Genomic DNA, 7,362 nt, shown 5'->3' on the forward strand with positions numbered 1-7,362 from the left:
TAGAGTTGTCAACCCTGTTCTGTTATCGCATCTATAGTGAATAGACGTTCTGAAAAATTCCCCCTTTCTATCTATCTTAAATCGAGCATACCAGGTTGTAAAGTGCGTTCCTTGGGATTATGTCCCAAGATAAAAACCGTCACTTTCCACAGAGCTATTAACACATTACTTTTATTTCTGTACATCCGAATCAGCAAAAGAACATTTAAACGGTCTCTTCACGGCTAAAACTATCCCTGGCTCATCACTCAAATATCCGTCTTGTCATACCTGGTTTTCTTAAAAATGTAACTAAATATTGCTTGATATAGCTATGGAGATATATTATGTCTGAAAAAAATAAGACGAGATGGCTAAAACACTTTTGTTCATAGATAAATTTTGATCGGAGGTGAATTACAAAAAAGATTAATAAGACAGACGTAGAATCATATCACTTATTTGGCATACATTGTCAGAAAGGATATTGTTGTTGTTGTTTATTACCTGATCAGCACTAACTGAGCAGACCTATGATCAAAGATGTTACAACCATGGCCATTTTGCCTTCCTTGACATTCAGGACTTTTGCTGTTAGAGTGATTTGAGGGGGGTGGGTTGACTGCTATTTCTAGCAGGTCAAGCTACCAAGTAAATGTAGACCCTTCTTTGGTGACGTGACTATCTGTAAGACGGTTTGTGTAAGTAAAATGGTTTCTATAATAGTCTTCAGTGTTAACGTATTGTGATATACGAGATCACGTCAGCGAAGGTTTCTCCACTAAGATAATCTTGTACATTCAACGCATCTGAGTCATTGACTTTGATAATAGATTACAGTAAGAAGTAGACCACCCATTGATGTTTGCCATGATCGATTTTAATGGATTAGATGTTACATGGGGCGTATAAGACGACCGCTTGGTTTAACAATCATTTATAATAGCTTCAAAATATTTTTTTGTACTCAGACGTATATAATACTTTGAATATTTTATTCGAGGTTTTGTTGATTTCGTTTTTGCACTTTGATTTCCTATTCCGTTAAAATACATAAACTAAACACTGACACAAACACACACACACGCACACGCACGCGCGCAGCCACACAAATACACACACACACTCACTGTAATATCAGAAATTCGACAGAATAGGAGAAATTTAGTTACACATATATGGCCTTCCAACCCGATATCGACTACAGTATCCAACAGCTGCACATAGCCGTCTAAACCGAGCTTAAGGGTCTGTTCAAGGATGTGAAGTCGAACGATGGTGTGTGGAGGCAGTCAGGACGCCTGTCGGTACCCTTCTCACTGAGTGCCGATTCATAGTCACCTGTGATATCAGAGATTCGACAGAACAGGAGAAATTTAGTTACAGCCAGGCTAGAATACAAGGAAAACATTCGATTATGGCTGGGAAGGTTCTAGAGCAACAGATACGAGGACAACTCATTCCCAGACAAGTAATACCAGACAACTCATAACAGGTATAATGTGATAAAGATTTAATTTTGAAGAAATTTTGCGTGTGTGTATGCGTGTGTGTACGTGTGTGTGCGGTATGTATTTGTGTGTGTGGTGTGTGTGTATGTGTGTATGTGTGCGTGTGTGTGTGTGTGTGTGTGTGGTGTGTAATGTGTGTTTGTGTGCCTCTGTATGTGGTGTGGTTGTGGTGTGTGTGTATGTGTGCGTGTGTGTGTGTGTGTGTGTGTGGTGTGTGTAATGTGTGTTTGTGTGCCTCTGTATGTGGTGTGGTTGTGGTATGTGTGTGTGTGTGTGTGTGTGTGTGTGTGTGTGTGTGTGTGTGTGGTGTGTGGTTATTTTATTCTTGATTTTTTTTTCAAAATTAAATATTAATCACTTTATACCTGGTATGAGTTGTCCTATACATCAGTTGTCCTAGATATCAATTGTCCAGGTATGAGTTATCAGTTGTCCTGGTATCAGTTGCCCTGGCACGGGCTAGGAGATAGCAGTTTACTCAAAGTAGCCGCCGTCGGCTTTTGCTTCGTCTTCAATACGGTTCTGGAACTTGATGCATGCGTTCTTCAGTGTCCTTGATCTTGGCCAACAACCTCGGCCTTGCAAATATAGCGGTCCGTGTTTTTCTCGAACTGCCCCCCCCCCCACACACACACATACACACAATAATTCATAGGAAAACAATTGGGGGAATTAGGATGTCAGAAATTGGGGCTGGTGAAGTCGAGCTCGGCGGAATTTGAACATCTGATTCTTTCTGGAGATATGGCAACGAGCCGAATCATGCTGTTATACATATGGCCTTCCAGCAGCGACCCTCTCCAACGAGTGATTAACCACAGTCTCCAGCTGCTTCACATAGCCATCTGAACTGAGCCCAAGATGTGGGGGGTAAAGTTGAGCGTGCAGACACAGTCAGAACGTCTGCTGTGTTCCTTCCTATTGGGCACTGTTACGTCTTACGGTCTTTTCAGTGTTCGCAAAGCATTGAGCAGCAGTCATGATGTCGGTATTTTGATGTCTGGTGCGAACCATCATGATATACATAACTCTTTTCCAATATTCAGATGGCTATAAGGCTGCGAACTGACAGAATCGTTAGGACGCCGGGCAAAATGCTTAGAGGCATTTCGTCCGTCTTTAAGTTCTGAGTTAAAATTCCGCCGAGGTCGACTTTGCCTTTTGTACTTTCTGGGTCGATAATATAAGTACCGATTGAGTATTGGGGTCGATGTAATTAACTTATCCCTACCCCCGAAATTGTCGGCCTAGTGCCAAAATTTGAAATTCAGATGGCTTCCAGTCTCCCATGTCATTTAAATTTTCCTTAATTACAATTTTAATCTTTATGCTCTTTAACATTGTTGATTGCTTACCAATACATGAAGCTGTTCCTAGAAAAGAAAGGGACCAAAACATCTTCAAGTTTAGCCCGAACTCTAAATATCTGCCACTTTTTAAGACGAAAAGTCAGATTTAGGTTTGCAATTTGAGAAGTATGAATCCCACATAATTTCATTCTACTATAAATCGAAAACTCACCACTTTCTTCTGTAACTATTAATAAATTCTCATAGAACAATCTCCAAAGTCAAAGGATTTCCAACCGTGAGTATTCTATCTTTTCTACAGTCATAGTGTATCTGAGGCTTTGTATATTCTTTCTTTTCTACTCTAGGCACAAGGCCCGAAATGTTGGGGGAAGGGTCAGTCGATTAGATCGATCCCAGTACGCAACTGTTACTTAATTTATCGACCCCGAAAGAATGAAAGTGTAATATACAACCTGTCCTTTTTGTTTCAGTTGGTAGAATAAGATTTCACGAGACTTGGCTGCTATTGCTAATAGTTCTAGAGGTGACATATAATCTCTCTTGGTTTCATGGATATTATACTGCCTTCAATTCATATATACTGCAGACATTCTGACGAGTTTTTGTCGGCAGACTGTATTCTTGCATGATTCCATTTATCCAAATGCTCACATTTTCATACATGGCATATAAGGCGATTTTTCGCTTTGAAATGTTAAAAAAAATTTAAATAAACCTTCAAATACCGTCTTTCTCGTCGACATATTGTGATGAATTTATTCTTCTTTTCTCAGTCGTCTTGGTTGCTGCAAAACTAAATAATTGCTGAGAGCACGTTTGGTGTTGATTATACAGTACACAACACACAAAGCCGTTCATCAAAGTTTAGACGGATATTCTTCACTATAATTTTGTCGTTCACATTAGCTTGTTATAGTAATAGTTAATTGGATGTTTTCTTCGATAAATGCCAAAGAAACAACATTATGATATCCAAGCGAAAAAGGAGAAAAAAAAAACAACAGCAACAACGATATTTAAAAATTTAGAACGACGATCATAACGTCAGATTTCTCTTCAACAAGGTATGGTTGTCAAAGGCAACAATAACACACTCTAAATTCATTGTTTTCTAAATATCAAAGAAAAGAATCTTGTCTCAGAGCGACCGACATTTGTTATGTTGAACGATCCGCCATTAAGTGAAAAGGCATGCAAGCAATTATGCACATTATATTTTAGTGTTTTGTTTTCTTATGCTTCTTTCAATGGTATTTTGTTATATTACATTGTTGTATTGTACTATATTACATTACATTATATTAAATTATATATTATATTATTTAGTATTATATTACATTACGTTATTGGTTTCTTACACAGGCGAAAAGGCTCAAATTTGTTGGACGAGTATAACTGATAAAATCGAACCTATATTAAACTGGTGCTTTATTTCATCGAGCAAGCATGGATGAAAAGTAAAGTCAACCTCAGTGAGATTTGAAGCTGGAACACAGAAAAAAAAAACGCAACTGTAATGAGTACCCCGAGACAATCTTGCCGTCCCTTTACCGTTTCTGTTAATCCAACAACCTCAATTATTGATTCTTGACACATTTGACTATTTTATAAAGAAACCAGATACAATCAATAAAGTCGACCTCATCACATTACTGGTACAGTACCAGAGATATGAAAGGCCAAAGTCTACACTGTCAAGGTTTCAACTGTGAACCTGGAATTTAGCCAGTCTCATTAGTGTTTCTTACATTAAACCACTATTGATGAACTGCAATGTGGAGTGACAGAAACGATAGCATGCTATACACCCTTCCCAACTTTCAGAGATGAAATCCTACTGCTGTCGATTGGGTCTTATTGTCCAGATGAGGGTGATCAAATACGTATCGAAGATACACCCGGAATCTGCCTTGTCTTAAAGCGAAGAAACAACTAGTGATATTATTTTAAACGTTTATTTATTTGGTTTCAGTCATTGAACTTTGGTCATACTGAGACACAGCCTTGATGTGTTTAGCCGATCATGTCGACCTCAGTATTTATTTTTAAGAACGATCGTGCCCGAAGATAGAAAAAAAAAACTCGCGCGTGCAGACGCACACGCACGTACACCCACGCGCGCGAACGCCCACACATACATACACACACTCGCACACACTTACAATATATCAATATATAGAGAGAGTTGGATTTGGTTTTTCAGGGGCTCTTCACTGTACACTCAAGTACCACATATATACATTCATACATACATACATGCTTGCATGCATGCATACATACATACATACACACACACATACATACATACATGCGTGCATATATACATTCATACATGCATATACACATACAACGATCACACACATACACACGCGCGCTCACATATATACATTACATAGGTATCTATGAATTTATATATATATATATATATATACTAGCAGAAATACCCGGCTTTGCCCGGGTTAAAGAGAATAGTGAAATCTAAAAACGCCGTCTAGACTACGCAACCCTCAACTGTTAGTAGCTATGATACCATATTTCTACATTAATAACTCTCCAATCCATGCCAGCATGGAACATAGACATTAAGTGGAATGCCAGTCTCTCATCTAGGAGGGCCTTGAAATCAATGTTACCAACTGGGGACTATGTGTGTCGTAGTGATAATAAAAAGACCCAAAGGAGGTCTGCAACGAAATAATTTTACTCAACACTTTGCAAGTGAATCAGTGGAGGCAAAGATGCGTCTCATTTACTTGACAATTTATGCACCACATTGCAGAAATCACAATGAAAGTATATCTGAAAGGGTAGTCTTACACTGTTGTACCGTTGAATTACAAATAATGCTCATCTGTTATGTTAGGGTTAAAATTTCATCAACATCAAAAATATATGAATTTTCATGGGAGTTATGGCCGTTATACATAGAATATAATTTCCAAATTTCATAAAGATCCGTTCAGTACTTTTGACGTAGTTTTGGATAAGAAAACAAATGACTAATGTGTGTGTTTGTGTACATGTGTTTGTGTGTGATGGGTGTATATATGTATATATATCTGTATGCATGTATATATATGTATATATGTGTACATATTACATGTACATCTATATATATATATATATATATATATATATATATATATACATCTACACATGTGTATACATATACATGTATGCATATAGATCTATATCTATATATATATATATATATATCTATGCATATACGTGTACATATACATCTCTTTCTCTCTCTTTCTCTCTCTCTCTGAAAGTATCTGTCATTACAGTATCGAAATGTGATTGTTTCAGTTAGAATAGTTTCATTTTTAAAGTGAAAGTATTTGACATGAGTGTTTTTGTTTCACTTTTGACACGTAATACTTAAATAGTGGAGGAGATATTATGTTGCTGTGGGCTCGAATTCTGCAAGAAGTTAAAATGTTTTTTGACTAAAACACAACTGGAACCCTAAGTAAGGCATCTGTAAAATTTGAATGAAATCGGTTGTGTAGTTCTCGAGTTTTAGGGATTCACACAGACAGACAGACAGACAGACAGACAGACAGACACACATTCTCATTTTTATATATATAGATATATATACATACATATATATATATATATATATATATATATATATATATATATATATATATATATATATATATTAGTATGTATGTGTACACACACACACACACACACATATATATATATATATATTTATATATATATATATATATATATATATATGGGCGAGCAGCTCGCCATTGGTTTGGATGCCGCCACCCCGGTGGTTTTCTCCGATGACCATTTCGAAACACGTTCTGAAGAGTTTCGGAGATATGGTAACTCTTTGTTTGACTCCCTTCTCAACCGAGACACGCACGGGTGATAATAAAGCCGCCCTCATAGTACATCATGTGTTTGCTTCCTTCTTTGATAATTTTGTTATTAGATCTTATACCCCTACACATTATTTTGTTCACTGTCAATTTTTTCCTCTTAATCTTCTCTACCAAAGAACGTAGGCTCGAAACTTCAAAGTCTTTTGCATTCTTACCGAGCATTAAACTAATACACCTACTTGTTATTCCTTCACCTATCTTCGTCTTTTGTTTTCTATAAATTTGACCTGTATATGTATGTGTGTGTATTTGTGTGTGTATGTATACATGTACGTATGTATGTATGTATGTATGTATGTATGTATGCTTATATATGTATGTGTGTGTGTATGTATGTATATAAAGTATGTGTACGTATATGTATATTATGTATGCATATATATTAGTTTTGAATTCATTCCCATGTGAATCTTAAGACTACGTTTCGTTACACTGAATTTATTAAATTTCCTGCAATTAATTATTGTAAAAATGAATTTCTAACGGCTGTTTAACATCAAGATGAAAATTAGTTTATCGAAGCCAAAATTGAACAGTTCTTGCTCTTTTTCATGAGAGGGTGAAATCAAGTCGAACTCGAGGTTGGCTAATGAGTGAAGAATTGACTCTTTAGCATTACCTTATGTTATCTTGTTAAGGTTTGAAGGTATA

The sequence above is a fragment of the Octopus bimaculoides genome, chromosome 5, assembly GCF_046866305.1.
Source record: "Octopus bimaculoides isolate indiv1 chromosome 5, ASM4686630v1, whole genome shotgun sequence".
NCBI lineage: Eukaryota > Metazoa > Mollusca > Cephalopoda > Octopoda > Octopodidae > Octopus > Octopus bimaculoides.